Source organism: Cygnus atratus, chromosome 12, assembly GCF_013377495.2.
Source record: "Cygnus atratus isolate AKBS03 ecotype Queensland, Australia chromosome 12, CAtr_DNAZoo_HiC_assembly, whole genome shotgun sequence".
Taxonomy (NCBI): Eukaryota; Metazoa; Chordata; class Aves; order Anseriformes; family Anatidae; genus Cygnus; species Cygnus atratus.
Genome location: NC_066373.1, coordinates 20,927,699 through 20,950,574, shown reverse-complemented (window position 1 = coordinate 20,950,574; position 22,876 = coordinate 20,927,699).

Below are 22,876 nucleotides of genomic sequence, written 5' to 3'. Positions count from 1 at the left end.
ATGCCCATCAAAGAAACAAAGTGGTCATCACTGCAGACTCTTTTTTTTTAAAATCTTGATACCATTCAGAGTTGTATACATGTGTTTCCCACAGGCAGATTTTGACCCTTACTGCACAAATTAGAAAAATAGCTTGGTTATTAAAGAAATGTGGTTTGAAACTGCTTGGCTAGTTGCTAAGCATGTCTGTGATTACCTCAATTCAGATTTACCTAAAAATATAAAGCTTCCAGTGAAATGTAAGGAAAGCAAGGAAAAATAATGCTTTCACGTGTAAATGACATATGTTGGACAACCCAAATAAAAACCTGCATGTGGTTATATTCAGGGCTCCCTTTTGTTTTGCAGCTCTGTGTATACTGCATCAAGGTCTACAGTTGCTGACCACTGCTTTGATTATCTCACTGTAGCACATAATGTTTCATACCCAGAGAATGTATTCCAGCAAGCCCCTAAATTGTATTTGGACAAAGAATAATTGAACACTGGACAGAATAACAAATGCTATGGTCAAGTTTGCTTCATGGGTTTATCGTGTTGTATTAACATGATAGAAATATGAATACTTAAATCTTATCTCAGGTATAGTTTATAACTGCATTAATCATTTATTGTATTATATATTTTTCATGTCACTAAGATTGTGAGGAAAAGATTCAATTTTCCCAGTGCAGTCAGTTGAATGTGGTTTAGATAAGTTAAAGGCGTTGCATTAAACTGTTTCAACATGGCTTTCTCTTATAGGTCCTATAAAAGGATGGGAAACATACATCAAACAGTAATAACTGGTATATTTTACTTTTTAAAAATAGTCATATAGCAGTACATTTTCCATTTTCATTAAAATCAGATAAATGAAGTTACTAAGTTTGCCACTTACAGGTAAACATATTCAAATTCACATGGTCATTTTTACCTACTATATTTGCTTAAAATTGTTAGGGGGAAATGCTCTCCTATCAATTAAAGCAGCAGCTTGATAGACACTGAAATTATTCAGAGATATTGCAAAGAGTGACGACAAATACCCTCAATACTCCCAACAGTGTTTCACTTGCTTATATTTACTGGTGATGTGGAATATGAGCCTTCCAAAAAAAGAGAGTGACTCCCCAGCATGAATCTCTGAGGTTTCAGCACACCGCAAAGCACTCCCATTTCACTCCACATAAAAAAAGGAATAGGTACCAGCATATGCATCATGCACTGCTAACTGCCTTTTTAGATCATTATATGAACATTGCACATTCATTGCCCATGAATTATACGTAGATTCTCATTTGCAAGAGAGAACTGATTCATTTCCTCGAAATCAAGAGGTGACTGAAGGAAAACAGCAGATGAAAAGATGAAGTCTGCTGGGAAGGCTGCCCTTTTCTGCAGGCTGAGCTGGGGATGAAAAGCCATAACTGGATGAGGCAGCACTAATCTGTGAAGGTGTCTTGTCCAGCTGAAGTGGGTTGGGACGTACAGGTGAGTGTCTGGTGATTAGATCCTTTTGGAGTGCCTTTTATTGATGGTTTCATATGTGGCCACGGGGACTCATACCATAGGGTGCTGAGCAGCTCCTCCTGCTCCTTGGGGAGCAGTGTGGGGGATCAGGTCTGGCTGGGATCAAGTCTGGCCAGGATCTGGTCTGGTGATACCAACTGTGCCTAAACACTGTGGCTGGAGATGAATGCAAACTTTCACAATTGCTCCTAGCCACGTTTGGGAAAGTCCCGTTTAATACTAACAAAAACAAACCAAAGCAAAACAAAAATGGTAATTGCATTGCTATTGCTGTCATGCTTTGCCATCATTCATTATTACAGCTTTTATAAGTTTTGCTTCCAGGAAGCCAATTGAAATTCCAGAATCCTTACATTGTGACCATTCTTTTGATGCAGAATTCCCCTCAATCATTTGTATGTACCTGTGGGACTTCAGAATCATGCTCTGCTTGATTGATTATTGTAGAAATAAGTAGGATGTTATAAATATACTGTACAATAATATCTTATTTTTTCTGGTTAGATTTCTTCTAATAGAGATCAACTGAAAAAATCATAATGAAGTTGTACAATATGGAAGATCCCCTGCCATGGAAGATTTATGTGCCTAGGCTGTAAGTGATGAGTGAAGTGTTTGCCAGCACTCAATTAGTAGTTTGTATGTCATTACTGAATTTTTAGAGGGTTTTTCTTAAACTACTTTGAAGTTCAGTGTCAAAAAATGCTAAATCAATTACATACATGTCCTTGTATCTATCCCATAAGGATATCTGCCATGATTTTTAATGGTCCTTTTAGACTTCATGTTTACTTCCATGAAGTGAAGTAAAGGTCATAATGCAGTGCAAATTATTTCTTAAAGTTTAGAAAAAAAAACACAAACAGCAGGCCATAGAATAGAAAGGTGAGATTCAAAGACACAAATCACTTTACAGTCACAAAAATTGCCAAAAAATAGCAGCTTGCAGCTGTGCACAGCAGGGACAGAAAACATTAAACACATGTTAAGTAACAAATAGGAGACTTAAATATAGCTAAAAGTGGACCTTATTCTGAATAAATCATGTAAACTGCATCATAATGGTTCTAAGGAATGTAATGGATCATGTGAAATATGCTAAATTTATGTTGTTAAAAAAATCAATAGTTAACCCCCTCCCTCTTAAAAAAAGGACTGTTGAGTCCATGAGTAAATATTTTGTCTCTCATTTTCATTCTATATGTACAGCTGGATTTGTGAAATTTCATTTCAGTTAAGGGCAAAGCAGGACTTGCATTCAAAGCAGTTCAGGTTTTGGGTATGAAACTATTTAACATTCTCTTTACAGAGGCTGGACTTTTAATGAAATTGTCCTTTTTCCCTTTCTTCCATTACAAATGCAAAGGATGTGGATTATCCCATTTTTGATATACTCCTTGCAAAGTGTCTGAATTGGTCTCTCCAGCATCCCGCATTCATTTGTAGTGCCTGTGAAAGGGCAGCCATTGCTCAATGGGCGATTCTCATCCCATCCTTTCTACTGTCTGGGAAAGAGCGAGTGAGCGTGAGAGTGAGGGAGAGAGGAGGGGAAGAAAGAATCTCTCCTTTTTATGAGAAGCATGAAAAATAAATCACTGGTTTGAGTATTCAAATCAATCCTGCTGGCAACTATCTTTCCCTTGAAATGTTTGTTGCCTGTATATTTCTGTCTTCTGAATATTTTCAAGCCTTTTTGCTTGCCTTCCACAGTGAGGGGCATGTTTTACTTTTCCTGTATGTATCTTTTTTGAGATTAATGCACCTTAATGACATAATTGTGTACAGTGATGGGAGGGTCCCCAAGTTTGCTTTTCTTCTCATCTCAGTTGCACTTAAATCAGCTCTCAGGCTTTGATGTTTTTTCCTTTAGGGCTATCTTTCTTATAGGCAATATAGCTTACCTATACATTTAGCAAGTCTGCATTCTCTCATTAGATGCATTTTTGTCATCAACAATAAGTTCCCAAGGAGCCTAATGTGAGGGGTAGCGGATACAGTGTGGAATGGAGCCATTGTTTGATAATGCAATATCTCTCATAACAATGTAAATAAGAGGCTGAATACATTTCAGGGCTCCTTTGTGTTGCACATTATTAGATGGTGCTCTATTTCCAATCTGAATATTCATAATATGCTCCTAGAGTGTAGCATCGAAGTAAGTGGCTTTGAGGAAATTTTTTTTTTCTAAGTGGAAGGAAAAAAAAAGAAATGAAGAGTGTTCTAATGAGGAACAGTTGAGTACTATGATTTAACATACTTCTGAGGTTTCTATCAGCCTGAAGCCGTTCTTTCTTGGCTTGTACACAGTGCGTTTACATGGTGTTTGGATGAGTGCCTTCCAAAGTACTAAATGCTTTAATGTTCTGAAGAATGATAAAAGTGGAAAATGCACACATGCATACACACACACACGTGCAGATACGTATGCAAACATGTCATACACATCTGCACACACAAACACCCTATCCCATACAGCTGTTTTCCTGTTCTGAATGGGTGAAATTTCAAAGGCAAAAATAAAATTGTACCTAGTTTATTTATTTATTACATGACATTGCATAATACTGAAGTGCTGTTTAAAGGCACATGCTTCTACTCCTTCAGTGTGGGACTGAAGAACAAGAATAGAGAGAGGGGAAGAAAAACATGAAACAAACAAACAAACAATAAATGCATGTGAGTGTTAGCACTTCCTCCCTGACCTGCCTGACCCTGCTAACCTGCAAATGAGGCAAAGAAGGGTTTGGTTTTAACCTGAACAAGAAGCTGTGCTGCTGGAAATAAGATACTGTAAGTGCAGGCACTGAGCTCTGGAAAGCATCTCTGTTTACCAGCGGGCTCTTTGCAATGACCTTCTGAGCTAACAACAGTGATGGGAGTAGAAATGGTAATTGTGATTTTTATAGCACAGGCTTTGCTAATTTCTTTCAGTTCATTCCTAAAAAATCCTAGACCACAGAAGAGAGAGATAAAATCACGAAAACAAAGCTGAATAGGTTAATGAAGTGACAATAGAAAAGTGTCCTTAATGGGGATACAATTGCTGCCTGAAATATTTATTACTTACATTTATTTAGATCCTTCACGAAAAAATGTGTCTGTTTTCCTATACTTTGATTTTTGCTCTGAATTTTCGAGTTTTTGTGCTTTTTCATCTAATATTCCTCCTCTAACTCTCCCAACATGATTCATTTCTTTAAGATCTTGTTTTATTTTTAAGTCATCAATTACTCAAACTTTGTTGGCCTATCTATTCTCTGCCATCTGGACCCCATACCTTATTTTAAAGCATGTTCAAATAATGACAACCTTCTTTTCTCAATTAATTTATGGGCTGTGGGGACCATTTTTCATTTGTTATCATGCACTTCCATTTGATCTCTCATATCTTTCTTCTGCATCTGCAACCATAGTGTATAAATCTTCCTCTCAAGCATTGTCATGGTGCCCAAGATATATAGGTGTAACTCCCTATTAGTTCCACAAAACTGACCTTAATTTCTAAAAATGGTATCAGATGAGAATAAAGTTTGGTAAGATGATTTGTTTTGATTTACTTTGTACCACTTATCTTGGAGTTTTCTTCCTACTTTTCTTTTATCTAATTTAGACAGTATAGTCTTGCAAGCCCAGTTGCATGTTTATCCATTACCTTGCTGCCAATGCTGCTCCTTAGAGAGATGGTGCTGTAAGATTTTGGATGCTAAGAATAATAAAATGGCATTTTTCAGTAACCTGTAGTAAGTACGCAATTTCTTTTTGCATTTAAAAATGGTAATTTTGCTTCCAGTAAAATACAGGGATTTTGCAGGTCTGATTGAGGTGACATTAGTCTAGTAAAATGAACAGAAACAGACAAATCCAAATAGCTTTCATTTTATTCTGCTGTGTTGACAAATTATAAGACTTAAAAATTCAGTTCTCCCATGGAGCACTTACAAGAAGCTGGTTTGGACTGCTGAAGGGCTGTGGCTCACAAAACAAAACCCCCTCTTTTTTAGTATTGTTACGAAGAGGGAGAGTGTGCACGCATGTGTGTATGTGTGTGTGTATGTGTGTTTTGTTTTACATAAACAGCCTTCAGTCCAAACTAAGGATTGCTAATTAAGCAAAAACCAGGACCAGATGTTTATTAACACCTCTCAGGTTCATGGGATTTGGATTGTGTGCAGTTTTCATGGACTAATTTGAGAAGGGAAAAACCTTTATTGGAATAATGGCCAATTATAATTGCCTACTTTGCCTATTTTTCTTTTATCTGGTGTAGAGGGGAAAAAATATAAGCCCAACCGATCATCCTAGCACTGTTGATATTAATTCTGCACGTTATTAGGTACATATTATTAATAATAAATACATAATAATGTACAGATGAAAAATTCCTAAGCCATTTACTTTACGACAAGTTTTTGTGTGTGGTGTTATTAGTTTATCACATGCCACCATTGTTAACCTATTTATATGTAGCCTGCCACGATGTTTGCATCTGCCAAAGCAGCGATGCGTCACTAGGATGCCAAAAAGCACTGAAACAGGAAGAGTTGCTGTTGGGTCCCAGCATGGTGACTTCATCACAGGCCTCCGCTTCAAACTGTGGAGTAATAAAACTGAATAGCACAATATAAAACTCCATGTTTCATAAGACAAATATTGCTTTACGCATTCATGTCCCTTGTACTATGTTAACTGTAGGAAGAAATGGAATACAGTTTTAGTGACCCCCTGGGACCTATAAAGGCTATTTCTGAGTCTGAATCTTGCTGTTTAATTTAATCATTTATTATATTAATATTCAAATGGGCTGCATCTTATTAGCTACTGCAAAGATGTTAGTATGTCTGAAATAAATACCTAATTATGCTTTTGAAGAGAGAGGTTCTAAAGACTTTTGTACATTTGTGCTAATAGAACAGTTCATTTGCAGATTTTTTCTGCAGAAATCAGCAGTCTGAGCATTTTGTTTTTTCCCCTCCTTACTTTGAATAAAATACGAACACAGATCAAATATACCATTGTGATGCCCAAATAGCACATACAAGTTCTCCCCTTTGTACTGTTAGGCTTCATTCTCCGAGCGAGTGAGTTATACAGTAGCAAACTGACCAGTGCCCTCAGCTTCTAGCTCAATAACATATTAATAAAAATAACTGCTTTAACCAAATTACCATGAAATTAAGTATGTTCTTATTCAAATTAAACAAATGGATATGCTTTTGAAAAACATTTTTGAGCCTGACATGGTCATGTTTAAAACACATGGACATTTTATTGTTTTAAAAGCCCATAATTATTTTTTCCCTTGAGTGCAAACCAAAAAAGATGAGGACTTTGAAATTCACGTTTTCAAACAATGGACAGCAGTTTTTTGCAAAACACATATTGGGATAGTGCAGCAAATGGGCAGCAGGATACAGGGACATGGAGGACAAACTGTCGGTGGATGCCTTGTGCCAGCTCCTCTGCAGGATCTCTAGGAAAAAAATGTTTTACTAGGTCTGCAAGAGGATGAATTGAACTGCAAATACTATGTATGTAAATGGCACTAACAAATTTTAAAGTAGATGCACACAGTGTGTTTAGAGCAGTGCAGAAAATTAGCAATAAATGCAAAAGTTACAGTCTAAAAAACTAGGAATTACAAGTTACTATCTTTCAAAAGATCACCACAACCAAACTTGTAATACTCTTCTTTTTAAGTCTCTAAATCCACAGTTCCTCCTAATACAAAATTACTTCTTTCATAACTGTTTGCTGAATAAATGATGGTGTTAATAAAAGGTTAAAAGACAGAGACTGCTGGAAGCTGAAGTCCTCATCTTATCCGCCAGCAGTCATGTTAGCGAGCTGCAGGATGAGGTCCTCTGGCCAACCTGCAAAGGGGCTTGCCCTCTCTCAGTGGCAGTGGTGTGGAAACCTCGCCAGAACCTCTTCTGCTGGAGAGGAAGACAGGGATCACAGCTATTACCGCTGTGCAGATTATCGTCCCTCATGCACCCAAAGAACAAGGTGGGTCCGTTCCTCGTTCCTCCCGCTGCTGCCAAAGGAAGCGTCGCCTGCGGGTGCTGAGACAGGTGAACCCCACAGAACTGTCAGGTTGTACCTTGTCTCATCCAGCCCCACAGCTCTTCCCCTGTCTCAAAGGCACGCTTAGGATTGGAAGAACAACAGTCAGTCACACCCCACCATTTGCAGGAGACCCAGGTGACAATTATTTGGTTACCCAAAACAACTGCAGGACTGTAAGAAGGATCGCCGTACGTTATGCTATGCAATACATGATGTTTTAGAACCACTGCTATTCTTAATGAGCAACTGACATAATTAACAAAGGTCACCTGAACTATCCTGTATAGAAAACAATAGCCTGGACAGTTTTCTAATTAATGGAAGCAACATATAAGTAGGTGATGCATTTCCCTGTTGGAAGATACTTAAAAATATACATCGTTGCTCAGTTTTGCCATCATTATTCCTGCAGAGTAGGTAAAGATTAGATTTTCACCATTGGTTTAATGAGTGGAAGCAAAGCAAGGGCATCAATAGTTAACCTTATATTACCCTCTGCTGCACAGACACAGTATCAATGTAGGGGTTTAACTACCATACCACTAAAAACACATATTCCTGCAGTTTTAGACCAGCCGTAAGAATGCTGTGTGTATGTTTTCCTCATTATTTGGATGTGCTGTTTGAATGTTGTGATCAGTGATTCAGAGCACATGATTCATCAGGAAGACATTTGCTAGGCAGACATGTGAGGAGCTGTCTGCCTCTTCAATCTCACTGACAGGGCAAAAATGCTGATTTATAGTAAATCATTAAAATCTGCTTATTATTGCACTGCTTGTTCCTCTTCTCCACTTCAAGCCAGCATCTTGATCTGCATCATGTCTCTTACAATTTTATACTACAGCAAGCAGTTATTTAAACAAGAGAGAAATGATCCTTAGTCTTTATTAGTGCATATGAAAGGATATTTTGTTTAAAGAAGACTAATTAAGAAAGCAGACTCTATTTTCTTGCTCAGTTTAGGGAAGAATAAAGATTTAAAACATCTAAGTGCAAAGAATTGTTGCAGAAAAAAATCAACAGTATTTTAAAATGATTATTGAATAGCTTGTTGTTGTTGTTGTTTTTAAAAATCATAAAGAATCAGCTCAAATACTACCAAATGTATTTGGAAGAGAAGAGAGGTTGGATGGTTATTCAGCTTGTAATAGACCTCAGGGAAGACACAGCTAAATATTATGTGATTTTTGGTGAACCCCCCCACCCCTGAAACCAGCACTTGGTGCCACCTGGGTACAGTAACCATGGGAATGGTCTTTTAAAATCATTTTCAACAAGGAGCGGAAAAAGTTTTGTTTACTTTGAAAGAGATGGTTTTGCGAAATCATACAGTATGTAAATATGCTGTCTGATAGAAAAACAAAGAAACAATACAAAGAGGTCCATATTGTGTATGTGTTACTTACAGTAAAAATTTTAATTTGACGCCTGGGGACAGAAATCCTTGCCACTGAATTACAAAGAAGTGAATAAACTGACTCAAAATTAATCCATACAGATCTGTCCCCTTAATAATACTAATTCCAGAGAACAAAGCAGTGCATAATGCATTTTAAATTAACTTGGAAAATGCATAATTTATATTTGTTTTATTTCTTAATATTTGAACACAGGTACATTTTAGAATGCTAAGGACAAGAAAGGAGAGGACAGATTTTGTTCATATATTGCTGAATTTAAAAAAAATAAAACCAGACAAAATTTTTCAAGCGCTCTTAGAAAAGGACTTCAGCTGTGAAATATTACAGAGAAAGGATAAACACAGTTAGAGGAGAGAAAATGATTTTTAACATGCTGTGAAATGAATATGTTTGGTTAAAATATAAAAAGGGTCCTAATTCCTAATAAAACATTCTGAAATAGATAATTACATATTAGTTTGGATCAAAAATAATGTCCTTACTCATGAGAAGCAATTGAGGGATACCCCACAGGGCGCCCTGTCGGGCATGGCAGGCAAAGAATACCAGATGCGAAGGGCAGCGTAAGGCAGAGCCAGGCAGTGCTCTGCTCCACGAGGAACACACCATGCATACGGCAAACGTTGGGGTTCCCTTCTGCTTCGTTGTGAATGCTCTACACCTACACACATAATGTTGTCACCTGCCTTTTATAGATCATATTGTGTCACGTGTGGATGGGCAAGGAGAAAACCAGACATCCTGTGAGTAATCCAGAAAAGCCATGCCTGTGACGCCGAGATGCATTTATCCACAGCCTGCAGGGTAGCTCAGCAAGTTAGTGTTCTCCTCAGTCCAAAGAGCAAACCTTCAGTTACCCATGCCCCACATCACCACACAGAAGAGGCAAAGAGTGTCATGTAGTGGTATGGTCTCCTTCCAAGCTGTTGCCTGGGGGACAGACTCGTAGGTGCCACGCTGCCACACTGCACCGTGTCCATGCTGCTGGGTTTGGAAGGTTGTTGTTCAGTTGGAAGGAAAAAGAAAGAAATGAAAAAAAAAAAAAGGAAAAAAAAAAGGAAAAAAAAGGAAAAAAAAAAAAAGGAAAAAAAAAGAAAAAAAAAAAGATTGCTGTTACAGTACAAGCATAGAGGCAGAAGGTAATGCAGTACAAGGAGAGAGCATCTGGAATTAAAGATTTGCAGTTTGGAAAAATTTGTCCTCCCTGTTTTCCTCTCTTTTCTTCCAGAATGTCTTTGGATATAGTAAATTGGAAGGGTGTTTGGAGAAGGCCAGGTGAGTGTGTTTAGCATGGCTGTATATGCAGGGATGGGGAGTGCCTATGTTGGATGGGGGCTGTCTGCATTCCCCCTCCAAGGCACCGTTCTGGGGAGCTCCTAAGAAGAAAGCTAAGCTTTCTTAAAGCCAAGAAATCCTGCAAGCATTTCCTTTCTTGTGTCAAAGTTATGGTGCTGAGTGAGGATAGTAACCAGAGTGAAAATTGAATAATTGGTCTTGGTTGACTATATTTACTTGGGGGAACGTCAGCTCACCCGGTATTTAAATCAGTGACAGTACATGTGTAACTGCTAATCAGCAACAATTTAGAATAATTTGCTTGGTGTAGATTTCAGTTAATACAACCAATTGTTAACGCTCTTGGACTGGCTGTCATAGGAGCACATGAAGGGTAAAGAGTATATTTCATGGAGATTTTGCTAAATAATCTTCATGATGTTCCAAAGAGGTTAAATTTGCCTGAGACCAGACTTGCTTACAACACAGAAATTTAGCCCCCAGTTGCTAAGTTATAAATCTTTCTGCCAGATTGGGTAGAACACCACATTACCTTGAACTAAATTTGTAAAGAATGACCACTGTCCTCACAGCTGTAAGAGAAAAATGTAGAGCTTGTCCCAAACCATGGGCTTTAATAGGCTGTTCACATGAAACTAAAAGGTGAGGAGATAAAATGCAGCCAGCTCAAATTTATCCAGACTGATTACTTCCACCATAACAATTTGTTAAATAATGACTTTACTAGAAAACTAAATTAGTTACATTTTGCACACTTTTAGTATTTTAACTACCTGGAAAAAAATATCAGCTTATGTTTATAGGAAAACATTCCTAGTTAATTCCTTCCTTGGTGCTATGGTTGCGAGTTATTTTCAATAACTTAATTTACAGGCTAGCCTTATCGTGGGCTAATGCAAATTAATGCTTTGAGTCATAAGTGTTTCCCTTGGAAACAGTAATTTCAAGTTAATGTCTCTTGATGTGAAATGGAGTGCAGTGTCACAAGCTCTCTCTCACCAACCTACAAATTAACTTCGATTCCCTCTGTACAAGAAATATGGATGGCATCCTGCTTCACTTCCCTTAAAAAGTTATATACATGGGAGTGTGTGTGTGTGTCTCTCTCAGTTCACTTGCTAATGACATGGTTATCTTGGATTTTCACTAGTGCAAACAAAACTATGTGAAACAGCTGTATGCCGCCACTGGAAATAAAAGAGAAACCAAACACTGAGATTTACTGAACATTTACACAATGATGATTTATGAAGGCTCACTGTTGATCCCCAAACGGGGCCTGCTTGGGCAGGTTGGTTTGGTTTGTACCTAGGACTGTAATACAGAATTTGCAGCTAGCAACCATGAGAAGCAAGTAACAGAACTGAAGTAGGAAAGAAAACAAAGAAAGAAAATAGTGAGTCGAGGAAGAAAACGTGTTTGTTCATTGTATTAATGACTGTATTGTATTAAAATGTGTGACATATTTTAAATGAATCAACAGTTGATAGTCTCCAGTATACTGCATATAATCAATTTAGTATTTTCAGTCCAGTATTTTTAATGCAGCCTGCAGAACTCCAGCAATTGGGTATTACACAGACAGAAACCAGAGCATTTCTCTCCATCCTTGCAGCACTCTGTGCATGGATGCCTTTCTCGTAGTTGGGTGAGACTAAGACCAGAGTTGTCTGAACTGTGAATGGAAAATTTGGTTACTGTTGAGTCAAAGTAGACTCGTTCTCCTGGCTGCGCCCTTGACAGTGCTTTTCCTGAGAGCTGTTGTGTTCTCGAAGGCACCTGTAGTTTGGACTGTTGGCTGTTTCTTCTTCTTGCCAAAAATCCTTTTCTCTTTTCCTTCTTATTAGTCCTGAAGTCAGACCTCTGGTTTTATTTGCACCTATCTTCCAGAAATTATTTAAAGCATAAAAAATAATAAAAAAACCCTTTTCCACTTGCCCTTGCATAAGATAGAGCTAAGCTACACCAAACAACCTTTGTAAACAGAGAAACAGCAGAATCCCATTGTACAATATAGAACATTTTCTACCTTTGCATATTCCTAAACGCCTTTTGGAGATGCTCAGCTCCCTGTCCCATCACGGACACTATTTGTGGTCTGCTACTCTCTGACCTTCACAAAATCCCACAGCATTCAGCAGACTTGGAGGTGCCCTAGTAATACTACTTACTTTATCCTAGGAAAAGGAACTATTCTCCAGACTCCTAGGGAATAAAAACAAGTCATGTCAAGCCAAAAAGAAAAAAAAAAAAAAGGCAGTAAATAGCTGTTAATATAGGGTGTCCACTGAGCATCAGAAAGGACAGTCCCAACAGTTCTCTGAGAGAGCACACAGCTCAGCAAGCTTCAGGACAGCTACTGGAAATTATGTGGTGCTGCCTGGCAGCATCTTGCTCCTGAGAGAAGCTCTCTGCATCCTTGGGAAATACCTTCCCTCATCTTGAATACAGGTGAGAGGAATGGAAGTAGCAGTGCCCATCAGCAGCCAACAGCAGATGTGGCATTTCAGAAAATGGGGAATCCAGGGCAATAATAAGATCTGAGAGAGAGAACAAGGGAGATTCCTGGAAAATGAAATGGAAGAAAGAAGAAGCAAGACTGCAATAAAAGGAATGGAGAATGGAGGACAGTGCATTCGTAAACCAAGATGAATAAATAAGATGATAAAAACTAGGGAGAAAAAGGAGAAGCATGACTGCTCTTTAAAAACAAAGGTGCTGATGACTGTAAGAGGAAGAAAGGAATAAAAAGACTGGTGGAAAAAGAGGAAATAAAGACAACAGAGTCTGGTGGAAATAGCAGAGACAAAGAAAATGAAGAAACAACAGTAGGAATGGAGAGCACAAATTCCTTTGGGAGGAGGCAAAAGAGAGAATGGTGATGTGGTCTGGACAGAAAGGGATTGCTTTGTATGGAGAAAACACTGGCAAAAGACAACAGTTGCTGTCTGTTAACATGGATTGTTAAATGGTTCCTTTTATATAAGATTTGGAGCCACTTACGGGACTCAGGATGGTAAACAAGGATGGAGAAGAGAGAAAATAGTTTAGGTTGTTCAGGTGAGCACAATGTATAGTTTTCTGACTGTCTTGAAATAGCACATATTGAATAAAATTGCAGAAAGTATAATAGCCTGTTTACAAGATCAAGGCACAGAAGCAAATCGAATGAAAGGTTAATAAGATCAGAGTTCATAAATTAGGGTTTAAATTCGCTTTTTCTTAAAGAGAAAGATTTAGATGAAAGATCATGCAATCTATTTTAATTGTAAGAATAATTAGACGTATGGAAGAACAGAAGGGCTAATATGTAATCAGTGAAAGGACTTGGTCTTCTTGACCAAGGAAATGTCCTTCCAGGCAAAGTCAAAGACATCACATATTCAGGAATCAATACATCTTTCTTTAGTTGAAAAAGTCGCTTATTGTCCACCTTGATTCATGTCATCCAACTTTAAATGGCTTTACTTCATCAAAAGAAGTAAAATTCTATTATTATTATCATTATTGCTATTATTATTATTGCACAGATAATTCATTCTGACTGAGAAGCTAAGAGTCAGATCCATGCAACCAGACCAGACAGACTACTGGGGAAGACTCCATTTAGTGCTTTGATTTAAGAGATGTGAAAACAGCTGAAAAAATATTTTTAAATATATTTCCAACACAAATAGCTTCATGTTTAGAATTTTATTTGCAATCAAATTCTTAAGTCCAGAGATATCACTTTAATGTAGAGGCATAACTTTTCTCTTTTGGATATTTGTCTAGCAGTACATTACTTAAAAGAGTGCAGAAAAAAGTACTGCAGATTCAGCACTTAAGAGAAATGATAATCACATTTAAGTCATAATATTGCATTACATTGCAACACCTTGGTTTTCTTACAGCTCATGGTAATTCCCTGAGGACCATCACTCTTTAGAGAAAATAAGAGACTTCATCAGTAAAAATGCCAAGAGAATTCTTGCACTTTGGAAGATTTTTTTATAAGACATTTTACACACAAGAATATGGCTGCAGATGTGATAATTGTGGCTCACTTCACAAAAATGCTTTTTCTTTTCACAGCTGCTCCTTTTAGACCTCAGTCTGTGGAAGGGTGAAACATAAGTCCTGGCAAGATGTTACAGCCAAATGGTAGAAGAAAGCAGGCTGCCGTATGGAGAGCTGTGCTGGGCAGAGGCAGCAGAGGGTCCTGCCTTAGGTCACCTTGCCTGTGCCAGAAGAGGCTTCCCTGGCAATGAGGAGTACATCACTTCTGAAAAGCAGCCGTGCTCACTGCTTTTTACCTGCCTGCAGCACCTTGCCATGGGGCAGAGGAGGAACACAAAGGCTGCCTCCACTCTCACAAGCATCTTCTCCTCCTTGAGCTGCTTTCCCCAAAGCTTGCGTGGCTCCTGAGCACCCAGCCAAGCCTTTCAGGTTTGAATGATTCGGACATCCATCTGCATAGCCTCCAAAAAAAATGAAAAGCAGAAATGTAAGCAAAAATGAGCCTGAAAGACAAGTCTGTGCTGCAGCAGGTGGTGGACTGCTGAAGAGACCAGCAGCGCTCACTATTGCAGGTGGGAGAGATCAGGCACCTGCACATCCTCTGCCACGGCCAAATGCCTGGCAGACACTGGCCACAGTGGGAGGGTGGGATGGGGAGGGGGTGGGGGGTTGGTTCCCAGCACCTGGGACTAACACATCACCTCAAGGGGCCAGGAGCAACATCAGTAGGGACCGTTGCCTCCTTCCTTGTCAATGAAACAGCTCGTTTCAGGGATTTTGTTTTGGAAGAGAACAAACAGAACTGATTGGCAAACGTTACTTTGCATGTGCGTATATCACTGGAGTGCTCTAGCTACTCTAATGTGATCTCATACATCAGAGTCAAGAGGGATTAACAGCTCTGTCAAATGTCATCAGTGAGATCTGTGTACGTACAGTCAGCTCCTTTGGAAACACTTCTGAGCAGACCAAGTTTAATTCAAATAGTTTTCAAAAACATCCCCAATTGTCATAAATAGGAGAGTCCCTGGAGAAGCAGATGTTAGTTCTACCAAATACAGTAAAACATATTAAGGAAAAAATCATAAATACGGGCAAAGTTTACTGATAGAATATTTGCTAGAGAAAGACTAAAAAATTAACTGTGGATGTCATTCGGTGCTTTAAAATACTATCATGTGTGTCATTAAAAAAGAAATATTCTCCTAAATGTCTGTTATTTAGTTTTGAAATGAAAAATATCAAATAGTTAAACTTTATTATGTGTAAAATTGTTTTTAGATCATGATGTAAATGTTACATACAGAAAAGCAAACTTAAAAAGCAAGGATAAGCAGCTTGCTTCAGAAATATTCAGAACACCAAAACCAAACATGTTTTTAAGCTGATCTGAATGCAACAAGGACCATATGCCATTGCCTATTTCCGAGCCCTCGAGGAGGGAGGCCAAGATCACTGGGGCTACAAGCCCTGCTTCTGCTGTGAAGAACTGTGTGGATCTTTGAAATTCCCTGGGTAAAATGCAAAGGGGCCTTCTGCCTGGTGCAACCCCCACCTAGCAAGAAGTCCTGGTTTAACCTGCTGAAGAACGGCTATGGGGACACAGCTCTGCTTCGCTCCCCAGCAGCAACTCCTGCTCAAGGAGCTCAAAGAAATACAGCAGAGTATATGGCAGTGGAAAGTCCACTACCTTCTCCTGCCATGCAGATTCTAGCAAAGGCTTGCACCCCATATGTAATAGAATAAAATTTCCTGAAAAGGGAAAGGGTTTTGTTTAAAATGCTGGTCATGCCTCTTCATGTCTCAAAGGAGTCTAGCACCAAGCTTATCCTAGTTAAAGTTGTGTAAAAGTAGTACATTTGCTTGCTAAATTTAATCCTTCAAAATAAACCAAGTTCTAGAGATACAATGGTAAAAGAGCAATATCCCATGACAAATTCTGTATCTTCCTGGGCTGATTTTTTATGCTATCCGTCTTAGAAATGACTGAGATGAGCTATGTTTGTGTAACAGTATGTGCACACTGACCTCCAAATGCTGCTTATGGTGTCATTGAACCAAAAGAACAGTTCATCAGGTAATCAGGTCTCGATTCCTTGCAGCAACATCACTGTAGAGGTGACTGGTCCCTTGCAGACCAGCTAAATCCCTTTCTCTTTCTTTACATTTTCTGTAGGCCTTGGTAGCTGACCTGTTGCTTTTACAGACTCATACTTACAATCTGTCATTCACATAGCTATCACAAAAGAACACTACAGCACCCATAACTTTTTGGCAAGTAGGCCACCAAAGACAACATTAACTAACCAGAAAGCAGAGGTATTAATGGCATGTAAGCATTGTCAAAACGGTTGGGGTTACATGGCGTATTGGCAAAGCATGAATAAATCTTTAGTGTTCTTTAATTTTGCTAAGATTTTTTACTTCAGAACTCTTATGTGCCAAACTGAACATACAATTACTATATCTAAATGGTGACAACCTAGACCAGTAAACTGCACTGTTACATGAACGAGGGATTAACTGTTCCAAATGTGTGGTGGCATGAAGGTAGCCACGAGAAGTCAGTGATCCTTCAGAAGAATATTATTCCAAACTGACCTTGCTTGTTCCTCTGCAGGTAGCCAGCACCGTTCACATCACATTACAACAGGATGCTTACGAGCTCATCAAGGGAAGACTGTAGTGGGTCATGTGCCTTGTAAAACTGATGCTGCAGTGCAAACATACAAAGGATGTGCCTGGTCTGATGAGTTGCTAAGAACAGCATAGAGTCCTGCTATGGCTTGTGGCCTGTTTACTGTCCATGGATTCATGCACCCACCCATCCCTCCAGCCTCCTGTCCTGCAACATTTTGATGTACGTACCCAGAAACTGCTGGTAGGATGGCAGCCATCAGCTTCCAAAGCCAGGTATTATTATTATTTTTTCCTTTTAACTGGAAAATTGTATGTTCTATCCACTTTACAGTCTAAATCAAACTGCAGGATGCTAATAAAAGAAGTCATGACTAACAGATTAAATTTCTTCTGTATTAGCCTTAAACTTCTTGAGATTTATCAGAGCCTCAGATTTTTAGCTTTAAAGAGAAAAAGTATTCCATTACTAGGAGATCAAATTTTGATAACAGATCTATTGTTGTTTGACAGCATAAGAAAAGCCCCAAAGTGCAAGAAACTTGAATCACCTGACCCTAAACTTTGCTTATACCAGGCCAAAATATTGTTGTCTATCACATTTGGCATCTTTCTTTACCTGACAGTTCACAATTAATTCAGCTGCAAGGCCTTTTCTAATATCCTGTATTCCACTGGAGTTAAAAAAGTCAATGTCTATGCTCTTATTAAGGTTCAAAGAGTTTAATTACTATTTATGACCTTAAAATAGTATTGAAATTTTAGCTTTCCGAACATTAATTATACAATGCATAATTAAATACTAGGAGTACTTTTAAGTGACATTTGTTGGGTGTTATGAATCAGACCTCCAGCAGTAACCTTGTGGCCGCAGGGACCTGAGGACAGCAGCAGGCTTCAGCAGGACAAACAGGGAGAGCCACTGGTCCCACAGCGTGTGGCTGGAGGGCAGCAGGAAGACTGCACAGACCCACCACAGAGGGGACACATCCGGCTCAATTTCCATTTATATTCAACTACATTGTGGAAAAGACTTTGTGTGTGAATGTCTCCACGATACCACTCAGTAAGGTGGACATAAACATAATTCTTTTCCTTAGAACCCAGATATATAGGGTCAGAACGGTGCTAAAGGGTTTCCTTAGCCAGGGGAGACAGGCTCTCTAAATCATCTTTGTTTTACAGCATCATGTGTTATTTCAACTATTAATGAAAATACACTGGTTAATGTTATTTAAAATTTATTTAGTATAAAGGCTGCATATGAAACAACATCAAAAGGAAAACAAAAATCAAAATAATCATAAAAGCCAGCTTTCTTGGAGAAATATTGCATTGGATTTATGAAAGAAAGAAAGAAAGGCAGGCTTGATATTTTGGTTGGAGGATTTTAATGAATAAATGCTATTCCTATTTATTATTTACTACTTTCAAAATTTAATGAATAGTCCTGGTGATAATTCCTTTATTTCTATATTTATAGAAATACAGCATTTCATACATACTGAACTGTGTTATTATCTACACATGTTCCGCCTTTCTGTAAATACAGAAATTTGGTGTTTGCCAGCAGAACTATTCATTACAATTTGAAAGTGGATAAATAATGAATAGTAATGCCATTTCTTCATTAAAATTCTACAAAAGGAAAATATATATTCGTTATTCCTTTCATGAATTCGGCCCATTGAAGGTTCATAAATAATTGTGCTTCACAATTGTGTCTAATTAGCAGTGAACTTAATCCACTGCATCTAAAAGCCTGAAGCAAAGGGAGGGATTTTTTGTTGTTGTTGTTGTTTTATTTCTCACTCTCAGTGGCAACTGTCTAATTTTCTGAATGCACCTTTGCTGATTACACAAAACGACTCATCTTCAAAGATCAGTTACGTGTATACTTTTTTTTGCCCCAGATTCGCTCTTTTAAGTACTGAGTTTGTAACCACTGTCCTCATCGCACTTAAGACAAGATCAACAGGAAATCAGCAGTACAGTAGCAAATAAACAAATATTAAAAATACTTCTCAAAATACTCAGAGAGGCTTGTTCTCGAATGTGAGCTTTCCTGAGTGCCGTGTTACTGTAGGAATGTCTCTCCAAGAAATAGCACATATGTCCTGGAGTAAGCCCAAGCAGCAGCAGCAGCTGTGGTGAAAACCTTACAGAGGGGTTGTGCCCAAGGCAGGCTCTTCCCAGGCAGCCTGGTGGAGTACCATCACACAGGCAGCGCCACAGCCCATGTTCTTTCCCTGCACTGGCTTCAAAATCAATATACAAAATAAAGTGACCATATTGTTAATGCGTATTTCCCCAACAATGCACCCTGAAGAGCCGTTAGAGAATGATTTATATTTAGCCGTCCCCCTTTGCTGTATAGTCTATTTTACTAGAGACTGGATGATGTAAAATAGAGCCAGACATATTCAATGTCGCATATTGTTCGGCTTTTGGTATCCCTAGTTTCTGTGGTGCTTATCACATGCCTATATATCTGCTCCCATTGAGATTCCTAGGCAGGCTTACTAGTCAGTTGCCAGCAACGCTGTTAGCTTTGTTCTTTGTACATTTTCAACAGTGCTTAAGCCCATACTTTAACTGATTTGATGTTATTTGATTCCTAAACCATCACCAGCTATGAAACATCTAAGTCTGTTATGAATAGTCGTTTAAACAACCAGTACTTCTTTATGAGACGCCAGCAGGTTATTTGATTATATTACAATCACATGGCTTGCAGTTGAACTTTATTGTTGCCAATGAAAAGCAGAGGAGGGGGAGAAGGAAAGGGAAATGGATCTTTGCTTTTCTTGGTGTCCTTTGTAACTCATACAACTCGTACAGTGAGGACACTAGACAATGTCCTCATTGAATTTATGCCATCAAACTATTTAACACAAAACATGATATATTTTTAACCGGCCTTGTCTTAGAAAACAAAGACAGACTCCAACAGATTTCTTAACTGAAAGTCTCTCATATCACAGCTTCAATAAAATAAACATCTCTCTTGTTTTTCCTCTTTATCCTTTATAAAGACCAAAGGAAAATCTAAAGACAGGCTCCCTGATGGAACAAATTTAACTAAAATAACCATAGCCTGGTTTTAGAAATATCTCAACTCCTTCCAAATGTAGAAAATAGAAAAATAAATGCTGTTTTGTCATCATAATTCAACCCTGAGAAATTCACGTCCTCCTACAAAAAAAAACGCTATGAATTAAAATGATCAGATCTTTCAAAGTAAGTACTAGAGAAAGTTATGTAGGGAAGGGTCAGGTATTAAATACAGAGGCTGGTTTCCATTCCCAGTGCTGCCACAGACATCCAGAATGACTCCAGGCAAGTCGGGGATTTTTTAGGTACCTGCTCCCCCCTCACAAAATCCATAGCCATGAGCTAAATCCTGATGGCTTATAAAATGCATCCAGAGAGTCAGGCACAGAGAATAATAAGTGAAAAGCTGCCTAATATAACATAAATCTAAAAAACGTAGTCACCCTTGGGCATAATAAAACGGGCATAATACTATTCTCCTACCTCACAGAGTTCTATCAGCATATATTTACAAATGCATAGGTTCATAAAGACTACAGAAACAGTTTTGGAGACCCTTGTGTTATGTCATTGTCACTGAACAAATCCTGACATTGCCTGTCCCTGGCATGAGGTATGTGTGAGCTTGGGATGTGCCAGGAAAAGTGCTTATAATTTACTGCTCTCCCAACTTACTGTTTAAACACTTTTTTTTTTTTTAACTCAGCACTATTTGTCCATCTATAAGAGTGCAAGAATCATATCTTGGGATCTGGTTGGCAAGAAAACCATAGTGTTTCCTCATGTTTTTTTCCATGTTCTTCACACTGCAGCATTCTCTAAGTCTGGGAGTTATCTGGAGTACCTAAGAAACCCGAATTCAGCAACATGGATTTGGTGTTTGTCTTTCTGTCAGGCCTCTGAACAAAAAAAACAACGTCTAAATGCTTGGCATTGTCTAAATTCTCAGAGCACAAATTCATATGTCTTCACTTATACGTCCTTTGTGTCCACAGACATTTGCAAAGTGGTAAAATATCTGCAAAAGTGATTTCCCATCTGAACACGCTGTGACCTGGATGCACATGTAGGTATATTGTTACAATTTTTGCAACCTAGGTGCAGAGAGTTGAAAATATGCCCCTGGTGACCAGTCATTAGCGAAACTGAAATGAGGACAGCTTCATGTAAGAGGCTTTCTGAATGCCTTGAAATATACTCAGCATATTTTAAATGGCTTTAATTCTACACTACTTTTAATATAATCCTTTAAACATGAGGGAACACAAAGGGAAGGTTAATTGGAATGGCTAATTAAACATAGTGAAGTTAAAGAACTGGAACACTGGGATTTTGTTTTGATATTTAGCAACATCTCATAACCCTAAGGACACTGATTTAGCCTAAGGTCTGGTATCTTTATAAATTGCAACATAGCCTGGAGCCCCAAAGGAGAGAGAAAAAGGGTTGAGTGCTTGTAACAACAGATTCCCAAAGGAGCCCTAATAACAATTATAACCAACATGATTATTTGCGTTACTTAAAATATAAATCCATCTCTCAGGTTTTAGTCATTTTATACTGATCAACTAGGACATGAAAACAGTGAGACAAAATCTGCAACAAAAGCACATCAGATCCCAGGATCCAGAGGACACAAATCCATATGTCAAGACTACCCTGTGTGGCTCTGCAGCCACGAACTACATTTTGCCCTGGATAATCCCAGTACAGTCCAAAACATTCCCCAGATGTGTCAACTACTAATAAAAAATAGTGCTTCTCTGGACTTCCTCAGCGGTCTTAGAAGAACTTTCAGAGAGTCCGGGAAGTGTAGTTACACTTATTGTATAGCAGGGAAGATGAACAACACCATACCCAAGTCATAGCTGGCAGAGAGAAATATGAAAGAAGTGACGATGTCCAGATCTGTTCCTCGCTGTTGAAGTGCCTGTGCCTTGTGTTCTGCTGTGGTTTTTATGCCGGAGTCACAGACAGCAGAGCAGAAACTACCGGAGAGCACTACCAGGTTAGAAATGGTGGCGCCGTATCAGTGGGATCATCTGCCTTAACAGTTTTTCTGGGTTTGGGACCAGCTTCACTTCCGTACAAAGCACAGTGCAGGAATGTGTGCTGGACACCAGCCTGGTTGCCGTGTCTCGTGTTATTAAACCGGGAGCACAAATCAAAGTTGCTGAAGCTCTGTTGGCTTTGTTCAGTGAGCTCCACTGCCGTGAAAGTTGTCCTTACTACACAAAATAAAAGTTTGCTTTAACAAAGGTGTCCTGATGGCATGCCTAGACACAGCTATAGGCTGCTGAATGCTAAAAACAAATAGAAGGAGTTGTTTCTAAATATTTTCTTTCCTTTTAGCTCACTGAGAAGTTCCTACAACAGAGCACAGTTCACTCAGGGACATTTACCTTACCCATTTCTGTATCACCATTCAGCTGACATAGTCTCCCAATGGTGTATGGATTACAATGTTTGCTAAAAATGCTGATTTCTCAGCCTTAGCAATGGTACCTTAAGAGAACTCTTAAGAATTAAAGTGAGATCCTAACCATACTTACACTACCCTGTGTACCCAGTGTGAAAAAGAGTTAGTATCTGTTACCATTATTCACGTGGCTGATGCAAAAGTGTATAATCTTTTTAGGAATGCTGACTTCTATTAATTTACGGATACAGTGATCAGATTACTGGATTATTAATGGCATGAGCATGGAAGAGTAATGAGCTATATGAGCATGTTGTTTTAGTTTCGTAGCCGGACGAAAAAAAACAGGAATGTGAAGGATACATATAAAACCTCCTGTAGCCAAACATTGGTGATTGCCTTCCTCATGCTACATCCAGGCCCCACCAACGTGATGCATGTATTTTGCCCAGACTGGGAAAAGACAAGT